At 38.8% G+C, this 26,634-nt stretch overlaps 1 pseudogene; it reads left to right on the forward strand.

Annotated features, from left to right (window-relative positions):
- Positions 1-5,106: 5,106 nt before the first annotated feature.
- LOC111151470 lies at positions 5,107-5,470 on the forward strand (annotated as a pseudogene).
- The last annotated feature ends 21,164 nt before the right edge of the window (positions 5,471-26,634 follow it).

Consider the following 26,634-nt stretch of genomic DNA (forward strand, 5'->3'; position numbering starts at 1 on the left):
TGAATACATACACACAAACATACACACAATAACTCATTGGTTCCACTATTAGCTATATACTCAACAAAAGTGCATTCATATATTCAACAAAACGAATGTACAAGAATGTTCATACAGCAACATCTAGGAGTCAAAAACCAGAAGCCGATATTAATCCATTGTAAGTTCCTGGAAAATCCAGGAACAAAAGAGCATGTTATAAAATTCCGTTCATACAAATTTCAGAAAAAAGGGGTGGGGAGAGGCAAAAACAATCTATGGTGTTTTAATTCAGGTTAGTGGATAGGATACCTTTGGAAGGAGTATTCATCTGGAATGAGCGTGAAGGGAGATTCTCAGGTGTTAGTAATGGTGTATGACTTGATCTTGGGTTGGTTACACAGATTGTTAACTCCATGAAAGTTCATTGGCTCAATATTTTTGATTTATGTACTTTTTTGCACTATGTTACATTTCAATAAATAGTATAAAAAATTCCTAATGTTAAAAAGGGGCTTTATTCAATGAAACACTGTAGATATTATAGACTGAATAGAGGTAACAGCCAGATGCTCTCTATAAATTACTGAGTAGTGTTCTAAGAGGGAGGAAGAATGTTGCACATTTCAACAAAGGAGCATCAAGAGTCAAGTATGATGGCAGCAGGAGTGAACTCCAGGATTTAGAAGAGTTCCTGGTACATATAAGCACTCCAGTAAGCTTTGGAGTAAATCAATGTCTAAAGGTGAGAAAGATTTCCAAGGACGTCAAGGAGTCCTGAATGCCAGCACATAAGGCACATGGGAATAAACTGATGAGGGTAAGGCACTAAGGAGCACCATCAAATATTATAAAGAACATTATAAAATAAATTTGAGAATGTGAGCCGGGTTCTGAGAAACTGAAACAAAATGTCGGGTTTAATCTTTACTTGAAATTCATTCATTCCTTCCAAAAATGATAGTCTTCTTTGTTACTGAGGAACTGAAAAATGGAAATTTAATTGATATAAATGCATAAGCCATAATCAAATATTTTATTTATTTATTTGACAGAGAGAGAGATAGCAAGAGCAGGAACACAAGCAGGAGGAGGGTGGGATAAAGGGAGAGGGAGAAGCAGGCTTCCTGCTGAGCAAGGAGCCTAATGTAGGGCTCGATCCTAGGACCATGACCTGAGCTAAAGGCAGACGCTTAACAACTGAGCCACTCTGGTGACCCATAAGCTATGATTATTAATGTGTTAACAGATTTTGAGCCAAGAAATAACTTTACCTTTGGAGGGGCCAAGCCCAAATAATTTCTCTTATATCAAAAATTCATACACAAAGGAAATTCAAAATCAAAAGAAAATTTAAAGAAACTGCTATGATAAGGAATGTATGTATGGAATTTTATATTCTCAATTAATCCTGATAATAATCCCTATGATAGTTAATAGCCCAATTTTGAAAAAGCTATTGAAGTCTCCATTTCTTTTAGTAGTATATTCATACTCACAGAACTAGTTTGGTGGTGTGGCCAGGAATGAGATCTAGACATAATATTCTCATGATGACCTTCCCATTAAAGTTGACAGATGTAAAATAAATGGTCAATTATTCATAAGATCAGTCTCATACATGGACGAATTTCTCCGTAACCATGGAGTGATAAAACTTTCCTAACTATGACTCAAAACAGAAGCCAAAAGAAAACAGCTATCAACATTTAATTGTATAAAAGTAAATAATAAATTGCATGGCAGAACATCAAAGGCAAAGTAAGTAAAATGACAATCTGCAGAAAATATTTGTAGTTTAAATTATAAATAAAGTTAATATTTATCATGTTTTAAAGGCTTTTAAAAATAAAAAGGAGAAATACCAGCTAAATTAGAGAAAATTTGCTAGAAATATGAAATGACCTTCACAGAAAAATGCAAATGGAACTTAAACATATTAAGGATGCTCAACCTCACTTATAATAAGACAGATGCAAATTAATACCTCACTGAGTTAGCATTTCTCACTTATCAAATTGGCAAAAAATCAAAAGCTTGACAATTGACTCTGCTGGCAAAGCTGTACAGAAAAAAACTCTCAGATATTGCTAGTGGGAATACAAATGTTACTACTCTTATGGAGTAAAATTGGCAACATATACAAAAATTACATGAGCAAAATTAAGGAAAGCTATTTAAGAACCAGTAATTTTAGTAACAAAATAATGAAAGCACAATTGCCCACCAAAAGGGGGCCCACTGAATATACTATGAAATATTCATGCAATGCAGCTATGAGAAAAATGCAGCTGGAAAAATGGAATGAGGTATCTCTGTGGATATTAAAATGGAATGGCATTCAACATTTAAGGTTACATGAAAAAGTGAGATAGAGGTAAGTGCATATAATATTCTCCCATTTCTGATAAGAACAAGTATGTGTGTATCCATGTGTATAAAGAGGGAAATGGTAGATAAATGTCTGCATATAACAACACTAAACAGCGAAATAAAAGATAACGTTAAAACAAATGTTTTACCTATTAAAGGGAAGGAGGCAATATGGTAACTAGGACAGTTATGCAGACTAAACTTCTCTCAATATGTATGTCACTATATTGGCCTTCTTTGGAGCCTGGTATATTTTACATAATTTTAAAACAGAAATAACTTTTGAAAAGTCCCCAAAAAAACAGAAGCAAAATGAAACAAATGAGCTAACTGTGCATCAGGCTGATGTGGTAAGAGGAAAGGAGGAACAACTCTAAGTGGCTGTGAAACACTGTAAATTGACTATATATCCCTAATGAGGTATATCCTGAATGGTATATGTCCTAAGGACAAAAACAAATGTGAAACATATTTAAACTTGTCAGTCATAATGTTGTTGGTGGCGCTGGTATTTTTGTGTGACAAAAGTGGGATAAAGAAAATAGCTGATTCTTAGAAAAAAAAAAAAAAAAGGAAAAGAAAAAGAAAATGCCAAAATCTTTTGGCATCTTAAAGAACTCGCTTTCAACACAGAGAAAAAGAACTATGGAGGGAAGATAGAAGAGGTTAAGTGACAACTCTGAAACCCAGAATTTAAAGTACATCAATATAAATTCATAAACCATTTTCCCATATCCCAGCTCTGTCCACTGAAAAGTCTTCTAAACAATGACTGACGTAGTGGCAATAAGCAACCATGTACCCAGATTTTTGTCTCCAACTATCATCTACACCAAGGCACCTGTGGATGTGTAATATGACGTCTAGCGCAGCACATGTAGAAGATAAATGCGGAACATCTCCTCATACAGATGACAAGCAGGGAACATTCCTAATACTATTTTGGTGGGTTTAAAGGATTCAGAGTTAACTAGAAGCTCCCACTGGTCTGAGTTGAGACATTTGATCACTGAGATCAACAATAATTGGTGGATTTAAACATATTAACTGTGTTTAAATCCTTGAGATGATGATGATGATGATGATGATGGGGTATTGGTAGATCTTTGGCATATACAAACACCAGCAAATTAAAAAAATTAAACATCTACCTTGATTTCCTCTACAAGATATAACTCAGTTACCCAAACCACTGAACAGGAGGGACTGTGAGAACTATTTAAGCTAATAGATGAGGAAGGCATGATTGTATTGGATAAGTACCAGATGCTTAATCCTGAGCCACCCAGGCACGCCTATTTTTCCATCTCAAAAAAAAGGAACAATGTCAACATGAAAATTTTGTTCCAAGTCATTTATGGGTCAACCGTGGCTTTTCTCTTTTAAAGCATCTTCTTTATAACTGATCCTTTAGAATAAAGTTGTGCGTTTCTAATAAGGACTAAACGAGTCAGCCGCACATAAAAATACACTCTATCAGATTATCTGGTAAACTCAAGCCTCAAATGTGTCTTCTCTTACAGGAATTAAAGATGAGAGACTTTGACATTTATTACTGAAATGATTGATTCTTTTCTGGAATCTAAAAACACCATTCCTGCTCTCCTCTGTTACTGATTTGAAAACCTAGAGAGCTTCAGATAGGTTTGGCTTTTAATCCAACATATAAATACAGAACATGCTATATTTGAGGAAATAGGATCACTAGGGAAAATGAATTTCATATCAGGGTGTAGCACTTTGTGGTTCAATATAGTTAATATATCCTGGCTTTAAAAGAAAATGAAAATTTCCCAGGCCTTTTCCATTCATGCTGAGATTTTTTTTTTTTTTTAAGGAATTAAATATGTTAGAAAATCCCCTTTCTTTCACTTCTATCCCCTCAAAATTTTTTAAAGATTTTATTTATTTATTTGACAGACAGAGATCACAAGTAGGCAGAGAGGCAGAGAGAGAGGAGGAAGCAGGCTCCTCGCTGAGCAGAGAGCCCGATGTGGGGCTCGATCCCAGGACCCTGGGATCATGATCTGAGCCAAAGGCAGAGGCTTTAACCCACTGAGCCACCCAGGTGCCCCCATCCCCTCAAATTTTAACAATGACACACATGCAAAATCAGGGGTAAAGCAACTTACCAAAGAACAGTTTCTCGATTAAATGGAAACAATAAATTCAGGTCTTAAGGTACAATGTTTCCCAAATTCATATTCCAACCAAACCTAGAAAAGGAGAGTGCCAGTTCCCTCCCTCCCTCCCTCTTTTTCTCTCTCTCTATAAATATACATGTGTGTATACATATATACATACGTATGATACCCTTTTTCATAATTTTTTTTAAATCAAATTTTTGACCACTCATTTAGAGCTAACCTGTTTGCTTTTCTTGTATAAAAAAGTTTCCATCACATTAACAAATGCATTGGGATATATACAAAAATGGAGAAGAGCTGTATCTCCACTGACACACTATAGAAAGCAAATTAGAATTACCTTCATCGATGTACTAAAAAATGCAAACTTGATTTCCAAAATGCGAGTAGAGCTTAAAGTATTAATGGGTAAAGTTTAAAAGAGGAGAGGCCCCAGTCAGTGTGCAGCCGCAACCATGGAGGCCTCAAAAGAGTTTCCCCCTTGAGATCCCTCCCTTCCTGAGACTCGGGCCCCACCCCCCTGCACCCCTTCCTCCACTCCCTGCCTCCTCCCGCAGCAACATTCCATCTTTTCCATGGAGGAAAAGAAATCCTATGCTCAGTCCGTATGTCTGCTATCCAGAACCTCCACTTTTCGACCCTTTGCTGATGCAAGTAAGGGTGATGATCTGCTTCCTGCTAGCACTGAGCATTATATCCATATAAGAATTCAACAGAGAAATGACAGGAAGACCCTTACCACTGTCCAAGGGATCATTGATGATTACGATAAAAAGAAACTAGTGAAGGCATTTAAGAAATTTGCCTGCAACGGTACTGTAATTGATCATCCAGAATATGTAGAAGTAATTCAGCTACAGGGTGACCAGCGCAAGAACATGTGCCATTTCCTCAGAGAGACTGGACTGGCTAAAGATGATGACCAGCTGAAGGTTCATGGCTTTAAGTGCTTCTGGCCCACTGACGCTTAAGTGAGTATATCCTTGCAATGAGTAGGATTTCCTTTCTGTCCCTTGTCACAAGTTTAAAAACCTCACAGCTGATATAATGTAACCATTCGGGGTCTGCTTTTAAGTTGGACTAGCCTAACTCCCTCACGCAATCAACTAAAAGGAGCCAAAAAAGACTGAGATAGAGGAGAAATAGCCTACCATTACTATAATCTTCAAAGTAATTGTGAGTATGTGCACGTATGCTTGCTTCTGACTAACGTGTACACCACACCCCTGACCTTGTATAGATAGGTAATCCCATGAATTACCAATTGGTAAACATTCAAATTTGGGGGATCCTATAAATTAATTAAAACTAATAAAACTATTAATCCTAACTTTAACAGATAAAGGGAGTGGAAGAGAGCCTCGGAGGATTCATTTGGTCATTTTCCTCAGCCTTTCAATATTATCAGTCCTAATTTCTCAATGAAAGATTTCACAAAAGACACTCCATTCTGTATTAAGAGAGACTTCAGTTTCAGCTATTAGCTATGCCACTTACTAACTGAAAGGGATTAGTGATCATTGATTGTGATTCTTTACTGCTCCCTGCCTCTCTGTTCTTTTCAATTTGACTCTGCAGTTCCTCCTACAAGAGGCAGAGAATGCGTCTCTCCTCACCAATGCTTGATCTATATGGTGAGTGGAAGTGACAGTGGGCCAACTTGGATCCAAGCCTTACAAGTAGTGGTTGTTTTTTTTGTTGTTGTTGTTTTGTTTTTTTGTTTTTTTTGCTTGCCTCACTTTCATTTCTGCTGTGACCATAGAAGAACATGTCCTAAGTGACCCAGAGTCCCAGAAGAATGAGGGACGCACAAAACTCACATGAACCTGTCCTAGGCCTGGAGCCAAACAAGCAAATCCAGCCATTTCCAACAAGCCACCGCCAAGCTGCAGCTGCATGAATGGGAAAACAAAAACAAAACAATGCTTTTTAGAGGACAGTGAGTCTTGTTTTGTGCTATTTTTTGTTAGACAGCACTACAAGTGGCAATTGTTGACTAATCCAGACATCAGTTACAGAACTAAGACACTGTTGGAAGAAAATCCTGAAATGTGTTATGGTGGTTGAGAACAGAACAAGATGGGGTAGGGCGTACACAGGACCTGATATTGTAAAACATATTAGCTATTGTGTCTCAATTTCCTACCTAGTAAAATCTGAAAGGCATGTAGCTAATTCACAGAGACAATATGAACATTTAATTGAATAGCATGTCCACTGTTTAACCAGTATTTGTTGCACAATAATTATACTCAAATTTTATAGACATTTTAATAAAAGTTACATAAAATAAAAATGATAATTACAACATGTGAATCAGAGTTAATGAATCAACATTCAAGGACCTCCTAAATCACTACAGGAATGACTTTGGACATCCTGAACACCATGAAATGAAATACTATAAAACAGAGAATAAGCAGAAGCCAGATCACCAACCAGCATTATCTTCCCCATATCCTGTCAAATGACTGCAGCCCAAACCCTCCCCAGATCTATTCAATTCCCAAAAGGATGCACAAAGCTCTTCTTAGTTAATATCTATTAAATGTTTATCACATGCCAGTAAATGTGATTAGGCTCTTAAATACTAACTCCACGGCAAACCCATCAAGTACACATGATATATTATTATTCCCAATTGATAGATGAGAAAACCAAGACACGGCAAGCAAGGTAACTTCCTCATCATTACAATTCTACTAGGTGAAAAGATTAAGAATTGAACCCAGGATCATCGTATTATGTACAGTTCGTGCTCTTGTCCCCTGTGCTCTCCTGAAACTTCCTGATGCACAGAGGTCCTCACACCTGGCTGCACATGGAATCAACTGGGAAGCTTTGAAAATACACCCACCCCCTGGTCTAACCCCCATAGAGTCTCACTTCATGGATCTGAATAGAGGTCAGAGATTTTTAAACTATCCCATATGATTCTAGTGCAGACGTATGATTAAAAACCTCCAGCACAATGAGAAGACAGTACAACACAGCGTGGCTGCTTCCTTCAGAAGGTCTGAACCCCAGCTCTGCTATATAGAGATACCCTGTCCTTGATTCTCAACATCCGCATCTGGAGATTATGACTGTACCGCTTCATAGGATTGTGACAGCATTTGTCAAGTGCTTAGAATAGTATCTAGATATAGTAACAGCCACTTTAGTGATTCTTAAAGAGAACAGGCTTGGAAAGATAAGTTGGTTCAAATGGATATAACTCCAGCAGGAGCTCGGTAACACTGCGAAAATCACTAACTTTATGCCGTGACCTTCTCACCTACGAAGTGAGAATAATTGATAATCAATTGATAATTGATAATCTCCTTTTCTACCTCTCTCTCTCTTGAGTTTAATTTAATATTTTTTAGAATAAAAATATTGAACCACGGAAGTATATCCTGTTTTATTTTTGAAATGTATTGGGAAATTTGAACATTGATTTTGAATGCTAAAAAAAAATTCTTAAGAGTTTTAACATTTAGAGTCATTTATAACTGGCTCACTTCATCCTCTCCATTCAAAGGATTCCTACAGAAGAAAAAAACTTTTTCGGTTAGGAACTCAACAAGTTAGGCAGTAAACACAGGAGAGCAATGTGGGGGGAAGGGGAGATGCAGAACTTAGGATCCCTTGAATTTTAATCAACTCATTTAGAAAACAGCACAATAACAGATTGTCACTGAAATACTATAATTCTGTTCTTCAGGGAAGGTTTTTATTGAATCATATAATTTTTTTTTCTTATAAAGGAAAATACAGGATCTGATATTATTCAGGTCTGGGCAACTTCCCAGCAAAAGTTGCTGAGACAGGAAGACGTGTGGTGGCTTTCATCTTTGTGGAGGTGGAATAATTTCAATTTAGAAGCACCTGCAAATATAGGAAGGGGGGAGATTATTTCCAGATCCAATCTGAAAGACTAAAAACTTCCTGACTCCATGCTCTGTGCTTTTCTAAACAATCTATTTGGATTGGTCCAGCACAGATAAAAGGTAATCCATTAAAGGTTGTGTTCTGCTATATTTGTTTTAGGAAGTATTATTTCCACAGTTCTTCAAAGTATTGTTTCGTTACAGCCCATATTTCTATACAGTATCACAATATTGTATAAACATTTATTCAGCTTTCACACTCCCCGTGAGACCACAGACTTGTTGAGGTTTACGTCTGTGTCCTTAAATATAAACTAATGCATATGTGGGTCTCTGTGCTATGTGGTGAGGTAGCACTTTTTTTCTTCCTACAGCAAGATAAATTACTGATATGCAAAGCTTGAAGGTTGCTAAGAGGTGGGGGTTGAGGTAGTGTCATGTGGAAATCAAGAAAAAGGAAGGATACAAACTCTTATCTGGTTTACCCGTAAGTCTTTCTGAATGACTCAGATTTTTTAATCAAGATACAGATACCCAGCTAGGGAAACAAGGCTTCTCCGATGAATATTACCACATGCCTGGGAAGAGTTGAGGCCAGAGTGCTAGGCCTTGCGCTCAGTTGAGGGGTTGTGGATAAGGGCAATTTGAGAGTGCTGCTATCAAGAAGGATGTAAACCCTCTACCCTCTCCTGCTGCAACCATCTAGGTGCCCTGGGAGAACTGACGACATAAATGAATATAAGGAAATGTAATGCTGAAGAACATTCTGGAATGAACCACTCTTAAGTGAATATAATGCCAAGAAAGTTGTCATCCTATGGTTCTCTTTGGAGAACCACAGAAGTAAGATAATTATCTCCACTAATGGCAGTGAGAAGAACAAGAATAGGATCAAGATTAGCCACAACATGTGATGGTAGCTCTTACATGTTTATGATCTGGAGGGTGCAGAAGAAATGAACAGTAACAATGCTCTGATGTGTAGATTTTAGTTATGACACCAGGCCTATGCATGGGGGATACAGAGGCAGAGGTTCAACCATTCTGGAGCAATCAGAACACAGTACAGCAAGAGAGAGATTTCTGAGCTTCAACTCAAGGGACTAGCACTCTGGACACAAGAAGATATCCCAATAGACACTGTAGTAGATGCAAAGGAAGGCTTCCCTGGTATCCCTAGCAATACTGGGCTTCTTATCTTAGCAGTGGCAACATCAACACTGAAGAACTCTGTAGAAAGCCCACCGTAAGATGAAAGCTGGTGAGTCCTTGTGTATCAAAAAATGTATCTGAGCTCCAGATTTACTGGCAAAGAAACACGCCAAGTGACACAGAAAGATTTAATACATATATTGATTCCTTACATAGTCATGGCTCTGGAGATGCAACAGAAGTTGACAGTTTACATAGAAAAACCTCGGCAGGATCCTTGTTTACTTGAAATACTTAATCCAAAAATCTGTAAATCAGATATCCGTACACGTACTGCAGGACTACTCAGGATCCTCAGACCTGGGCCAGATAGCCTCTCCAACTTAACCTTAGCTCCCTTCCACCTGGCCAGTCAAAGCCCAAATGCCTCAGATTCTCTTATCTTTCTGAAGGATTCATATATATCTATAAATTCTCTCCTATTCTTTTTTGATTGCCTAATTCTTTTTTACTATCCTTAAGGATCACTATCAAGTATTTTAAAAGTATCGCCAAAATGACTAGGAAATTTGAGGTAATTACCAATTTTCAGAGCAAAATGTTATATTTGTTAATTCTATTTATGGGTGAGTCCCTTTCTAAGACTTCCAGCAAAGTTAAGCATAGTTTGCATATTTTTTCTTTAATTCTCTCATTACTTCCTATATAGACTGTAATTATAGTACTCAGGATGTTATACTGTAATGCATATTTATTTCCTATTAAACCAGGAGTTCTTTAAAAGTAGGAATCATGCCCTTAATTTTAGTACTGACTGCATTGAACACAGTAACAAATCTATTGTGAGCTTTTAATAAAGAGCCATTGAATAAAACCAAATTATCTAGGGTTTCTGGATACTTTCCATCAACAATAATGAAGAGCTTTCCTATGGATATTGATATGAAAGCTCAGCTATTTTTGACTGCCATAAAGATAACGTTAATGGCCCAGAATTGACATTTGATATTTTAGAAGGCTCATCCATAAAATTTGTCTGTTAGTCATTCCTCAAGTTCTACAACTACTTTAAAGAGACTACCTAGATTACATGAAATTTGGAGTAGACACTGGTCTGGAGGACAATGACAAACAACTAGGGGACCCTCCTTAAGAAAAACAGAATAAATTACAAAAACAAATAGGTGCAGGATTTCTAAAAGGGCCTGGGTTGTGAGGGGCTCTGAAGCTTAGGCACCATTTGCTTTAAGGTAAATCCCCTCTTTCTGGTATGGGTAGAATAATTTGTAAAGAACAAGATGCAATACACTTTCTCAAATTTTACAAAGTTTCAACATTAGAAATAGTGCAAATAAAAATAAAACTTTTATTTGAGGGAAGGAAGAAATACACCTATTGAAAATATTATCCATTTTTTTTTTTTAAAGATTTATTTATTTGACAGAGATCACAAGTAGGCAGACAGGCAGGCAGAGAGAGAGGAGGAAGCAGGCTCCCTGATGAGCAGAGAGCCCGATGTGGGACTCGATCCCAGGACCCTGGGATCACGACCTGAGCCGAAGGCAGAGGCTTTAACCCACTGAGCCACCCAGGCGCCCCTTATCCATTATTTTTATTCAAAATCCTCTATGTGAATCTACTAAAAACTATTTTTTCCCTCAGAACCCAAACCAAGATATAACCTGTTTTTAATTTATGAACTTACCCATTTCCTACTAGGAAAAGAATGAGAACTTCATGACACATCAAGTGTCTTTCCTTTAGAAGCTAGGAAACATAGACCATAAATGATGGATTCAACTGTTGTAACTCTTTGTAGCCTTGGTTTTCCAAAGTTCCTTTTCCTGCCCACTACTGCATTTTGATCACTCTATCTTTTCTTTAAAAATATTTTTCCAGGGGCGCCTGGGTGGTTCAGTGGGTTAAGGCCTGTCTTCAGTTCAGGTCATGATCCCAGTGTCCTGGGATTGAGCCCCGCATCAGGCTCTCTGCTCAGCGGGAAGCCTGCTTCCTCCTCTCTCTTCCTGCCTCTCTGCCTACTTGTGATCTCTCTCTCTCTCTCTCTCTCTCTGTCAAATTAATTAATTAATTAATTAAATGAATGAATAAAAATAAAATAAAAATATTTTCCAGTCTTACTGGGTATAGGTTCACATGTAAAATGCCGCAGATCACCTAGTGTACATAAACAAGTAAAGTGTCAATTATTCCCCTAGGAACTTAGCAGTTAAACAAAAGAACAAATGGAGATGTAAAAGAGGAATCTTGAGAGATGGTAAATAAGAACACAGTTACATGTCCAGTCCCCATCTCTATGCAGAAATCAGAACTCTCTCTCTTCTTCCTCTTACAATGGGGAGACTGAGAGTCCATGTGAGAGTCAGGGAGTGAAGCTAGCTTTTTTTTTCCATGACTCTTGCAGAGAATCAATGTAGAGAAGAAAGTCTCAAGACAATGGAGAATTCAGAAACGTTATCTAAAACCAAAGATACAAGAGTAGCGAACCAGAAACAGAGAACAAGGCACAGAGAAAGAGATGGTGTAGGATGGGCTGTAGCTAAGGACTGACTCATTTTTCCATCTGTCCTGTGATGCATGAGCAGGTTGGCTTTACTTAAAGAACCAGTGTATGGAAGGATTTAGGAAACAGAGTCCACATGGTTTTCAGAGTCCAAAATAGCATTAGTCAAGAGAAATTAATTTTGGCATTCGCAAAAGCTGGAAAAAGCTTTCAGAAATTAGTTACCTTTTCAACTGTATGAGCATCACTATTCCATCTCCTTCAGAAGACTCCCTCCTTGATAAACCCAGTGCTCCTCCAAGCTCACCTGGCTGCTGGGACATTAGGGAAATTCTATGTTTCCAATGATTTCACATTTACCCTGTTGCCATGATTATCTGTCTAAGTATCTTAACAACAACGACTGTGCCTGATCTTTTGTGTAGTTTCAAACCATTAGATGAAAAATTCTATATACCCAACATTGATTTGTTTTATGTGGTTAGTTAGGAAACCACGTTGACATTTATTTTCATTCACTGCACATAAGGACTCTGAAATAGAGCTATTATATTAGCATCTCCTCCCTTTTTTATGAAGATGAAAAGTCAGAGACATGGATTAAGTGACTCGTCTGTAGTCCTACAGCCACAAATAGATCTAAGACAAGGACCCGGTTTTCTTTTCCCAAGTTGCAAGTTTTTTCCTGTAGGCTACAGAAGGCTCAGTCAAGTAGTTCTGAGAGGAATCCCTTATAGCCCTGACCTTGGACCCTGTTAGCAACTGAAACCTACTGTAGGATCCTGCAGTACCACCCAATACGGGTCCCTTCCGTCTATCAGCCAAAAGGGGTGGAGCAGTCTCTGTGCACCACGTAGAGGGCTAGTCATTAAAAACTGGGCTTATACAAACCATAAGTGACTCTTAATCTCACAAAACAAACTGAGGGTTGATGGGGGGAGGGGGGGTGGGGGGGTGGTGTTATGGACATTGGGGAGGGTATGTGCTATGGTGAGTGCTGTGAAGTGTGTAAACCTGGCGATTCACAGACCTGTACCCCTGGGGATAAAAATATATTATATGTTTATAAAAAACAAAATTTAAAAAAAAATAAAAATAAAAATAAATAAATAAATAGAAAATTAAAAAAAAAAAAACTGGGCTTACATGCTAATGAGGTCACATGCCTGAGACGAGAGTGTATCTCATTGCCTTTAGGATATGACAGAAAGAGTCAACTCGAAAAGTCCAACCCTCCCAGCATGCAGGAGTCTACATAAAAGCAAAGCATATGGTGTGGTTCAGATGTTAATGGCACTGTGTTAACCCAGCACTAAGTGAACAATGCTTGGATGCACATGACCAGGTCTGGAATCACCCTGATGCCAGCAACAGAGCACAGAGAACTGGCTCAGAAGCCACGGGCATCTCTCCAGCATCACTGCAGTTGCTGTCAGCCTTGGTGAAGATGCCAGTCCCGACCAGCCCTGCAGCTGCCTCTGCTGGCTGTGCCTCTCAAAATGTTCACAGCTTTTGCTTTTGGAGTGGGCTCAGTAACAGGTGGAATTCAGGGAGACCCAAGTTTGGTGGAGCAGATCCAAACATGATACAGACTTAGCACATCTGATGGTAATCAGCAGACTGTGCATAAAACAATGAAGGCGGTGGGCGAGTTTGCTCTCTCTGCTCTGAGGGAGACTCCCTGCTTCACAGAAAAGAGTGCAGACGTGGAATAAGGCAGAATTGGGTCTGTACCTTGACTCTGCTATTTACTCTGTGGCCTTGGGCAGAATTTTTGAAATTTCTGATCTTCAATGTCCTTGTGTGGGTAATTGAACAGAATCACACTTTCTCTCCAAGGCTGTATTAAAGGTTAAATTTGTGTAGCCATGAATGATGTATAATTAAGTGGAAGGAAAAAAAAAAAGAAAGAAAGAAAGAAAGAAAGCTGCTGATGAGTAAGTATAATTTTCTCCCATTTTGTTGTAGGTGAGAATATAAGGGAACAGAGAAGAAATTAGTAGGAGACGCTCTATCTGAAAGGCATTGGAAAAAGTCTTGAAGAATCTAAAGAAAATGAGGATTGGGTGGGACTGAAGAAGCAGAGAGTTTTACTTCATACTTCATATTTTATAAGCATTTTGAATGGTGGAGAGATTTTTACTGTGTGTGTGTATGTGTGTATGTCCTATAAGCAAGCATAAGAGCTACCACACAGAGAGCATAGGTAAAGAGCCCAGATCACAGTACATAATTCCCTACAGATAATTTTTTTTTCCCTTTTCTTTAAGGTCATTTAAAATACTGAAATGGGACATCTCTGGTTACTAGGATCTTCTAACACAGAAGCCACAAAATCATTCAATGATGTGGGCAGTTGGCAGGGTACTGGACTGTGAGGAACCAGAAGACACTCCTAGGAAAAAGACTGGAGTACTCAAGCCTGTTTAAAATAATCAAGTGATTATTTCACTCCCCGCCTGGCTGAGCAGTGAGGAAGCCTACTCAGTTTTTGTCCCAGAAAATCTTCAGATAAAAATGGAAAGAGAGAAAGTTTGGGAATGAAAACAACTGTGCTCTAGCCCTGGCTCCACAACACCTGAAAATTCATTGCACTGAACCCTAACATCCCTACTGAATAGCTGATTTGATTTTTCTTCTTTTTAAGTGTTTAAGTTGAAGTGAAGTTAAAGGTAAAAATCTTTGTAACGGGGTCAAATGAGATAGTAACTTCGAAAACACTTCGGTTCACTCACTCGTTCGATGTTGTCGGAGGCCCTACTGAGGAGTGCCAAAGCAACAGTGGAAAGCCCAGTGGGGAAGCAAGCTGACTTAAATACAATCTAGCAAAAGTCATAAGGGTTCTGGGGCCACAGAGAATGATTATTAGGAAGAGTTGCTTTGCTTTGTAAACTTCAAAACATTTTGCAAAACCTAGAGGTTTTTTTTTTTTTTTTTTTTATTTGACAGATCACAAGTAGGCAGACAGGCAGGCAGGCAGAGAGAGAGAGAGAGAGAGAGAGGAGGAAGCGGGCCCTCCGCCAAGCAGAGAGCCCAATGTGGGGCTCGATCCCAGAACCCCAGGATCATGACCTGAGCCGAAGGCAGAGGCTTTAACCCACTGAGCCACCCAGGCGCCCCTAGAGGTCTTTATTATTCTTTCTAATTGACCAGAACTTGGCTTGTGTATCTTCCAAAGAAAGGTTTACCTATGAATTGCCAACCTACTATGTTTTACATTCAGCTGAGAAAAAAGGAGAGAATCTTTTACTTGCATTCTGCAGTTCTCCAGGCTACTCTTTATAAACAGTTCAACAGATGAACGGTCTTGCCCACTCTCTCTCCACAAACACACTTCTTATCGCCTCTACCCATTATCCCTTTCTCTGAAATATTCCTGCTACTTATAACTAGGCCTACAATCATCTTCCAATTACTGGTGTGAGTTGATATTTTTTAAACAATAACTCTGTGAAAATCCAATGTCCTCCAGCCATACCAGCTCCAGATAATTGGGATGATTGCTTAACTGCCAAGGTTTTGCTACCAATTAGAGTGCTTTTACTGTATTGGGCAAAAGATGGAGTTTCTCTGTCAACTCTTCCCCTTCTGTTAAGCAAGATCTGAGACCAAACAAATTACCTAAGCCGTCATTGTTAGCAGACTTTCTGTCTAGCCCACAGTGAGACTCACAGATTTCTACGAAAGCTCAAGAATATCTCCCGTTTCAAACAGTAGTACTTGTGAACTAAAAATCAGCATCTTCAAACACAGCCTCCCTAGCAGAGTTAGGTAATACTCCTTTGACACACCTCAGAGAACGAACTCTGGCCCCCCGATCTTAGAAGCCACAAGCCTGCTGGCTTCTAGTTCCCTGGATTTATTATAGTATCCCTTTGTAATTTAAGACTTTTTAAATTCAAGGAGATGTTTTCCCATCTCATTAATCACATTTGACAAAGCAAAGGGGGAGCTAACCTTTCTTATGACACGTAGGCAATAAAAAAATCCATTTCTGGCTGGTTGTTTTATGTGTAAACAATTTTTTCTCCTCTTTAATTTTATGAAGCTCACTGCTCAAAATGAATACCCAGATTTAACCATGTGGAGCTCAACTGACATTGCTATATATAATTTTTCCATTGAGCATGTGCCCAAATTATCATTGTTTATGTACACATGGAATTTGAGAAACTCACCTGTCAATAAGTTTCTTATTTATTGGCATCATTATGTGTAATGTGCCCCATAGTTTGATGATAAACTCTTCAAAGAATAGACATCCTCCTTTTGTAGCTTCAGCATTTACGGTAAGTGGTAAAATACGTTTTAAGAAAAATTTTCCCACGTAAGTCCCGTGCTTAATGCTGAATGGGTCGGGGAAAGGACTCACGGAATCTCGGTCCTTCCTGCTCACCTCTCTCCCTTGTCTGAGCAAATAGCATCACCATCTACGTAACTACTCAAGCCAAAATTTTTGAAGTTTTCACTGATTTCTCATTTTCTCTCCCTCCTCTCACTACATTGTTATTCATAATCTATGTCAAGTCCACTTGCACAACATTTCCTGAAGACAACTACTTTCTCCACCACTACTAGCAACGTAATTGTCCAAGTCACCATAATCTCTCACTGGAAATGCTGCAAGATGAGCCTCTGAACTGGTCTTCCTGCTTATTCTTGTCTCCCTGAAATGCATTCTCCCACAACATTCAGTGATCTTCTAGACCCCCACTATTCTAAAGACTGACTAAACCAGCAGCATCAACTGGCAGCTGGTGGGAAATGCAGAATCTCAGTCCCCACCCAAGACCTTCGGAGCCAGAATCTGCCTTGTAACAAAGTCTCCAAGGGATTTGAGAGGCACTGATCTAGAACATAAATCAGCTTTGCTGCCTTTCTGATTGAAAGTCTTCAATAGGGGGACACCTGGGTGGCTCGGTTGGTTGAGCAGCTGCCTTCAGCTCAGGTCATGATCCCGGCGTCCTGGGATCGAGTCCCACATCGGGCTCCTTGCTCGGCGGGGAGCCTGCTTCTCCCTCTGCCTCTGCCTGCCTCTCTGTCTGCCTGTGCTCGCTCACTCTCTCTCCGTCTCTGACAAATAAATAAATAAAATCTTTATAAAAAAAAAAAAAGAAAGAAAGAAAGTCTTCAATAGGGGCACCTGGGTGGCCCATTCAGTTAAGCGCCTGCCTTTGGCTCAGGTTATGATCCCAGGGTTCTGGGATCAAGGCCCGCATCAGGCTTTCTGCTTAGCAGAGAACCTGCTTCTCCCTCTTCCTCTGTCTGCTGCTCTGTCTTCTTGTGCTCTATCTCTCTGTCAAATAAATAAATAAAATCTTTAAAAAAAAAAAAAAGTCTTCAATAGCTTCTCATTTTACCTGGACTGCAGCCAAGAAAGCCCAAACTCTTTAATAGGATTCATGAATCTCCATGTATCCTGACCTCTGCCATACCCTGTGATCAACTCTGATTCCAGTCTCCCCTACACCCACTGTACTTGAGTCACAGGAATGATCTTTCTGCTTCTAGAATATGTCCTGTGATCTTTGCACTAGCTGATCCCTCTACCGTTAATGTTCTTCCCTCATTATGCTATAGCTAGCCCTTTCCCGTCCCTTTGATCTTACATCATGTATTACCAAGTCAGATATGATTTCCCTTAACTCCTCAAATTAGAGCAGCCATTGGATTATTTATTTCTGTGCTCTTATGTTAATCCTCTGTTTAGCATTTTATTGCCATCTCACATTTTTCTCATCTGGTCATTGTCCCTCTCCTCTCTTCCAGAAAGGATTCCACCAGTCTTGTTCTCTGCCCTTTTTCCAGCACTTAAAATAGTGCCTGTCATACATTACAGGCATCCAGACAGTATGTGTTGAATGGAAAAAATGAAGAGAGTTAGGAAGGGATGAAAAACTAGATATATCCAGGACATTTCCAGGAAGGAGTGTAGGAGAGGATCCTGGAGAAACCAGTGGGGGCCTACCTGGGACTCACTAAAAGCATGTCTACTTTTTCTAAGTCTGGAATTGGAGACAGTAGGACTTTATTATTTAGAGAATAGTGCCCAGGGTATTATAAACCTGTTGGGCTCATTGTAGGCATCCTGCCCACCCCCACACACACACACCAACTTTTATATCCGTTTTTCCTTTCAAAAAAAAACTTTTCAACAAAATCTGATGTGATTCTTCAGGTGGAAAACAGGGTAAATACAACCAGTTCGACATGTAAAGCGCATTCAGGGTTAGGATGCTCTCTCCCTCTCTATGCCTAGAAAAGTAAAACACAGAGGCCAGAGGGTGGCATGGATGGCCACTTCCCTGACTCAAACAAGAGGCAGTAGCAGGGGTTGTGGGAGAATGTTCTCCCACCCTGAACACTCTATTTTTTCACTCCCTAGCTCTTCTAAACTGTACTGATTACACGCACTCGCACATTCTTTGTTTCCCTCTTCCAAAATAGAACATCACTTCTCCCTTCGTAAGGCCTGGAGTTTTATCTGATTTCACTTTGGTTCTCCAGGGACTAGCACGGGAAATGGCCACATAGCAGAATCTCAACAAATATATATTGAGCAAATGAATAAAAAGAGAAAACTGATGAAAATTTCTAGGAGACACAGGAAGGGCTCAAATGGAAGTTAAAGAGATGGAATGTGGTTTTCAGTGAGATAAGGTGCCAGGGTGGCTCAGTGGGTTAAAGCCCCTGCCCTCGGCTCAGGTCTTGGTCTCAGGGTCCTGGGATCGAGCCTCGCATTGGGCTCTCTGCTCCTCGGGGAGCCTGCTTCCTCCTCTCTCTCTCTCTGCCTGCCTCTCTGCCTGCTTGAGATCTCTGTCTGTCGAATAAATTTTTAAAAAATCTTAAAAAAAAAAAAAAAGACTAACATTTCAAACAGCTATTACTAGAGTACCACATTTGTAAAGGTCCATTCCCAACTTTTTTAGTAGAAGAGGGAATCTGCTGGACACATTGCCATCCCATTTTAACATGCACTATTTGCCTCTAGCATAAATCTATTCTGAAGTTAGGCTTCTGACTCTGCCTCCCCAGCCAGACAGTATTCCTGCCTCTCACAGCACCAACCTTTACAGGGAGAAGGAGAAGACAGATGGGTTTCCAGTTGGCAAAAGCTCACTGGAGTCTTAATAGAAAACGAATGATAGAGCAAGAGCTTACCTACAGAATGCCTGTTGACTGGAGGGTGAAAAAAATCAATGGTTTATCTAAGTGGCAAGTCACTGACAAAGACAATGTTCCAGCAGTCCCGATCCTTGCCTCTGGTGAATAAAACACTGTGAACACAACGGTGATGTCTCCTAGGATAATGGCATTAGCTCACTGAAGATGCTATTACAAGCCACTTCCAGAAACAAATGGGTCATCAATTAAACAACCCCTTAGTTTGTGAATGTGGTGCCTGATCAGAGAGGAGAGATTAAACCACTTACTAATAATTAGTTTTATGGGAAAGTACTAGAGGTTTTAGACATGAAGCTTAGACTAGAAAGAAAATATTTACATGCCCATTCTAACATTGATCACAAACTACGATGGATGATCTCTTCTGTCCCATCAGCTCTCTGGCATGGTACAGTGTAAAGGCAAAAGGGTTTATAAGCACAGGACAGAAAAAAAAAAAAAAAAAGACTTGTATCTAAGCAATGGCTCTGGGGAATATAAAAGGTATAAATTTACACCATTGTTTCAGAGCTTTTGTTTCCTTACAAAGATGATGTTGTTTAGGAGTGTGAGAGTCAAGTGAGGGGAGTTATGTGAAAGAGAATGAGAAAACTATGTCAAGCAGAGAGTAGGTACCTAGTAAGGCATGAATGTTGCTTTTGCTATGATTAAGGAAAATTAATTTGAATGAAGTTAGAACTATGGCAAATGAATACAAAGGCAGCTTATAATATATATAGACATGATCATGAACATCATTAAAATATGGTTATACAAAAACTTTGTTTTACTTGTTATTTCCCTAATAAAAGACCAAAAGTTGTTTAACCTAAATGGGTCATAAGCCTCTGAGGTTATTTAAGGTCTAAATGAGATAAAGATGAGCTATTATTATTATTTCTCAATAACAATATTATGATTTATTGAATGAGGGCATATCCCATGTAGACCCATCAAAATCTAACTTGGCCACATACTGTATGAATGCATTGCCCATTATCATTTCAATACACCTGACTTTGTTTTCTTTTTCTGCTATGTCAAAGTGAAGCTTTTTTTTTTTTTTTTTTAAAGATTTTATTTATTTGACAGAGAGAGAGATCACAAGTAGAGAGAGAGAGAGGAGGAAGCAGGCTCCCTGCCTAGCAGAGAGCCCGATGTGGGACTCGATCCCAGGACCCTGAGATCATGACCTGAGCTGAAGGCAGAGGCTTTAACCCACTGAGCCACCCAGGCGCCCCTAAAGTGAAGCTTTAATAATCATCAATACACTCTCTTTTTAAATTTTACTTTATTTGGTTATATTAATCACCACAGAGTACATCATCAGTTTTTGATGTAGTGTTCCGTGATTCACTGTTTCCATGTAACACCCAGTGCTCCGTGCAATTCGTGCCCTCCTTAATACCCATCACCAGACTAGCCACCTCCCCAGCCCCCTCTCCTCTGAAACCCTGTTTGTTTCTCAGAGTCCATAGTCTCTCATGGTTTGTCTCCCCCTCCGATTTCCCCCCTTCATTTTTCCTTTCCTTCTCCGAATGTCCTCCATCCTATTCCTTACATCCCACAAATAAGTGAAACCACATGATAATTGGCTTTATCTGCTGGACTTATTTCACTCAGTATAATCCCCTCCAGTTCCATCGATGTTGATACAAAAGTTGGGTATTCATCCTTCTCTGTAAAGTTTATGAAAATCATCTGAGTGTGGCTAGTTGTAATGGTTTTGTGATTATTTCTTTTAGTTGTATTTATTTTTTAAAGATTTATTTATTTGTTTATTTATATTTATTTGTTTATTTGACAGAGAGAGAGTGAGAGAGCACAAGCTGGGGGTAGAGGGAGCACGGAAGCAAGCTCCCCACTGAGCAGGGAGCCCGATATGGGGCTCGATCTCAGGACCCTGAGATCATGATCTGAGCTGAACGCAGACACTTAACTGACTGAGCCACCCAGGTGCCTGTGTTTTATTTTACTTACTAAAACACTGATAGATATTCTGGACTGAATGCTTGTGTATCCCTCAAAATTCATGTTGAAACTCTACCCACCAATGAGATGGTATTAGGAAGTGGGTCTTTGGGAGATAACTAAAATTAGGCAAGGTCACAACAGTGAGCCCCAATGAATGGGATTAATGCCCCCATGAAGGGTTGCAAGAAAGCTTGCTTTTCTTCTCTGCTCTCTGCCATGTGACAACACCACCCCCCCAAATCCCCTACCTGATTTATTTTTCTGTTTGATTATTGCCTATTTGACTTTTCTAATTCCAGTCTCTTATCATCTTCTCCCTGAAGCCTCCCTTACTTCCCCCAGGTTATCAACCTAGCCCATAGTATCTTAACTATCGCTTATAATGTAGGTAGGCTATGGTTTGGCCAGGTAAATGAGCATCCTCTCCCTGCCTAGAATACTAGGACGCTTACTTCAAGGAATTATTGGCTTACATGCTTTTTGAAGTTTAAGGAGTGAAGGTCAGTAAAGTAACATTCAGAAAGTCCCTGGTGCAGAGCTCACGGGGTAGCTGCTACCAAGGGCCTGCTTGTAACACTGGTGGGGCAGTGTTCAACAGGAGACCTGTCTGGGGTTCAGCAGAAAGTACAGACTGCACCTGAGCGAGAACTGTCTTTGAAGACACCGGGCTGGGAAACTGGGGACTCACCACATCAGGAGAGCTATACACCTATGGGTGGAGGCAGGTTTCAAACAACACAGTGCTCTAGTGATGGCCAAAAACAAGAATTTGGAGTCCTTCCCCAGTGACTGGATTAACCTTGGTCAGGCCTTTCAATAGCTAACCCATTAAAAAAAAAAATGTGATACATCTTTGATTCTTTTTCAATGACTAATATGGACTGTTACTTTTATTTTCAGTAACCAAATTAGAGCATGATTCTCTCTAAGGTTATCTTCCACACATACACAAACGCTCTTCCCTGGGTAATTACAGAAAATGGAAATGGAAGTTTTGAATTGTAATGCATTTCCTTTTGTGCATTTGTATACTGGGATATTTATTATTTTGTCATAAATTGACTTCCTCTTATTGTTCTTTTATAACATTTCAGAATAGAAAAGAGTATTTCTCTACTCCCACAAGCAGGTAGGTATGCAGGAAGAGAGAGCAGATAGACAGGGTTTTTAATGGAAAGAAGCACGTAAGTCTGAAGAGGTTGTGTGAAGTCCTCAGCTCTAGTAGACAACAGTTCCATCGACACACTTGTTCCTATAGCAAGCTCTTCTTACCACAGGGGCTCAGCACACTGTTTTAAAATTATGTGATGAGCACTGGGTGTTATACGCACATGGTAAATTACTGAACACTACATCTGAAACTAATGATGTACTCTAAGTTTGCTAATTGAATTTAAATTTAAAAAAGAAGATAATTGAACTAAAAACAAATAAAATTACGTTTACGGGTCCATTTACTCAAGTGAATTTAAGAGTCATGATAGGATTATTATTTTTTTTTACTTTTATAACCCACACACCCAGCATGGAAACATACTTATAAATAAATAACTTAAAACTCTTTGTTAATATCACAAAACTTTATCTTCCTTATCTGTAAAAAAGAGGGTTCTATATCACAGAATTAAAATTTGGGAAGAACTCAATTTATTAAAAAGTCTACATTTACTACATCATTTGGCATATAGTAATAATTAAGTAAATGTTGGTATACTGTCAATGCCTTGATTCTGAAAAACCACAGACACCTAACTCCTCTGACTCTGGTTTTTGGCATCATTGCTACGTTACACTACTACAGACTTTCTATAATACTAAGTCCCTGCTCTATTGGGAGCATTCTGGACCAGATTCTATCCAGACTTTGCCTAAGATTTCCTAGTCTCTTATCATTGTATTGATTCTTAAAGTGTTGTTGTTGTTTTTTTTTAATTTCTCCATGAAACACAGTGAGAGTCACTCTCTAGACAAAGCCGAAAAAAATTACAACTATTTCACAAATAATCTAATTGCCTTTTAGGTAATAGGGACTAAATCCTCCCTTTAAAATATTTACAGAATAGCTCAGAATCAGTGAAATGAAACGAAATAGCTTGCTTGTATTTTTCCTCCTCTTTGTTTTCTGTCTCCTCCTGGCCTAGAGATAGTAGTTAGCCAAATGGCGGGGGGGAGGGTAAAGTGAAGGGAGAGAAGACAGGTGGACAGCAGGAAACAGGTAAATCCATTTCCTAGGCTTGAAACTGGCCAGAGTAATACCATTTCAACTCAGAGCAATGTCAGAGATTACAAATTTAAAATGTAGGAAGTGCATAATGTCCTTCAGGCTAATGATAAACAATTTTGGTCCAAACACTATCTTGGCAAAGGACACAAGGTTAATATTATGTAACAACACATACTCCTAGACCAGGTTTTTTTTTTTTTTTTTAATTGTTCCATGAGAAATGAATTCCCTAGAATATTAATGGCATTTCTAGAAAACACAGGAGTCCCCAGGACAAGTTAGGAAATACTCTAGGCAGTTTTGTTCTTTATGAGAGCCTATAATAGGCAACTCTGAAATACACAGTCCACAAGAAGGAGATGTGGTGAGCAGTTTCCCACTCTTTCTGTGCATATTGTGAAATGAACATCCTGTCGAACATACTGTTGAAGATGACTGTAAATACATAAGCATAGAGGAACCACATCATATATACTACAAGAACCATCATTTCACACGTCTGCTCAGTAATTGGTGTTCTCCTTTAAGGCAGTAACCATGTTTATCTACTCCTCCCATCCGTTCTTAACATGGTGCTTAGCACACACTTGGCACTCAATAAGTGATTATGGGATATATAAATGGACAAATGGACAGATAGGTGGGTGGATATGATGTCCATTCAACAACTGCAAATTAAGTACTGATCCTCTAGAATTAGGACTGGGTACAAACCTGTCTCTTCTATATATAAATTCTGTAATTATAGTGTTTTCCTCATTTTTAAAACTGAGATAATATTCTTGAGCACATAGGACTGCTCTAAGAATTGCATGAACTATATAATTATTGCTTAGCAGAGCATTTGGTTAATATACGATAACTTGTATTAAATGCTATTAATATTAAATAATTAAATTACAATCCAAAAAGATACTTGAGAAAGATATGATATAAAAGAATAAGTAAACACATTTTTTTCACCTTGCTCATTTTTAAAATAGCTTTAAATGTTCATTTAAAAGCTGCTCTGTGTAAGCTAAAACGTTCAAATGTTAGATGAGCTATAAAGCAAACTATTAAAGGCCTATAATATGGTACTTTGTCAAAATGTTTCATCTTGGTAGTATTTACGTTAAGTAATATGATCCGATTTCTCCATGGAAAAATGTTGTCGCTGATTTAGTAATGTTCAGTATTACTCACTGTGTTAAAAGGAATGTATATTTAAACATGAAAAGCTTTTTGTATGCCATTGTGAGAAAAATTCTGAAGTGGAGAATCTAGCTTGGCATTCACAAGGTTTCTTTTTTCCTAACCCTTAGAATGTGAAACTTTTCCCGTATGTGCCCTAGAATGAGGTCAGAGATCTGAAAGGAGTGTCTTGGGCCAGAGAAGCAGCAGCTCTGACTTAAGTCATTATAGAAGTGATAATCAATCCAGAGGGATGCTCCTTCTGTCACTAGCTAAAATGTATAAAGAGTCAGCCCCTGAGAAGCCCTTTGTAATTTAGGACATCTATTGTAATGGTTCTTCTGGTAGCTACTGAAGGCAGTAAAAGGCTTTCAACATCAGCACAACAAACAAGATTTGCGTCTAAGTTGATATCACAAAGAATGGTGTGATGTATGGCTTACCAGGGGCAGTTAGCAGTGGATGTAGAATATGACACTAATGCTTTAAGTGACTACAGGGCTCCTTTGCTAAGTTTTGCCATCTTTCATCTATGGAAATTAACTTAGTAGCCTGTATACATGTGTCAAAGCTGGCATTTCCTTAATCCTCTTTTATAGGAAATTTGAAACTAAGTGAAATGTAGCTTTTAACTAAACTGGATATCTGAGGATTCGTGAAAATAGTTTTAAGTTAACTAGGAGGAAATCAGACCTGGATATGAATCCTAGCTCTAACATCGTGCAGATGTGCAATTTAAGGGACATGACTTAGCCACTTGCTACCTCAATTTCCACACCTGTTATGAGAAGCTTTCCATGAACAGATAAAGGGTAGGGACACTGGCACGAGACCGCTTGGGTTTGAGTCCAGCTGCTCTGCACAGGAACTGTTTAGCTATGCATAACAGTGCCACTCTCTGTGCCACTGCAGTCACCTATGGTACTGGTCTGGAGGGCTCCCATGACAAAATACCACAGCGCGGGTGGTTTCAACAATGGAAATTTATTTTCTCACAGTCCTAGAGACTGGAAGACCAAGATAAGGTTTCATGAGATTTGGCATCTTGGCTTGAAGATGGCCTCATTCTAATTCCAACTTCGATGGACTTTTTCTCTGTGTGCATACACCCCTGGTGTCTCTGTGTGCTCAAATTTCCTCCACTTGTAAGGACATCGGTCCAATTGGATTGGAGCTCACTCAAAGGACCTCATTTTAACTTAATCACCTCTTAAAAGGCCCTATCTCCGAACACAGATTCTAAAATACTGGGGTTCAGGTCTTGAACATCTGAATTTTCACGGGAACACCATTCAGCTCGTGACATTTGTAAAAGATGAAAAAATAATAGACTCTATCTCACAGAAAGCATAAACAAACAGAGATAGCTAATGCTTTAAAACAATGCCAGATGATTAGTAAGTACTCAATATGTGTTGGCCATTATTGTTATTCTAGCTCACTATGGACAAATAAAATAATCTTTATAAGCCTTGTTAAAATAGAGAAAAGGACAGTATCTTCTTATAGAGTGTTTGCATGGACTAAAGATCTTGCATGTGAAGTGCTTAGCTGAGTGCCTGGCATACTGCAAACTCTGTACAAAGGTCAGTCACTAATAATAGTAGTATTATTGTTACTATTGCTGTCACTGTAAATTATTTCCATGAACAAGATATTTATGCTTATTTCACATTACTTATACTTATATTACTTATAAAAACATTACGTATTTTGGATCAGTATTAGTCTATATATTTTGTTAAGAAGAAACTGAACTTCCAAAAGTAATGGGTTTAACCAAATTTGTATAGTTATGGATGGGAAAGCCAAGATTTACCCTTCCTAATTAAAATCAAACTGTCTTTCATCTGCACACTATCTCTGTCTATTGAACAAATGAAGAGATAAGAATGCAAGCCCCCATCCCAGAAAATCAGATCAAACTGAAATCCTGGTACTTTTTTCCCCTAAATATCACCTTGTTCATGTCCAAGTGAATTTTTTGCATAGATTCCATTCTCCATTTGCTTATTGTAACATTTACCATCAACTGTCTTACTCTCTTGTAATCAC

This window comes from Enhydra lutris, unplaced genomic scaffold (assembly GCF_002288905.1).
Source record: "Enhydra lutris kenyoni isolate GAN:26980312 unplaced genomic scaffold, ASM228890v2 scaffoldscaffold26, whole genome shotgun sequence".
Taxonomy (NCBI): domain Eukaryota; kingdom Metazoa; phylum Chordata; class Mammalia; order Carnivora; family Mustelidae; genus Enhydra; species Enhydra lutris.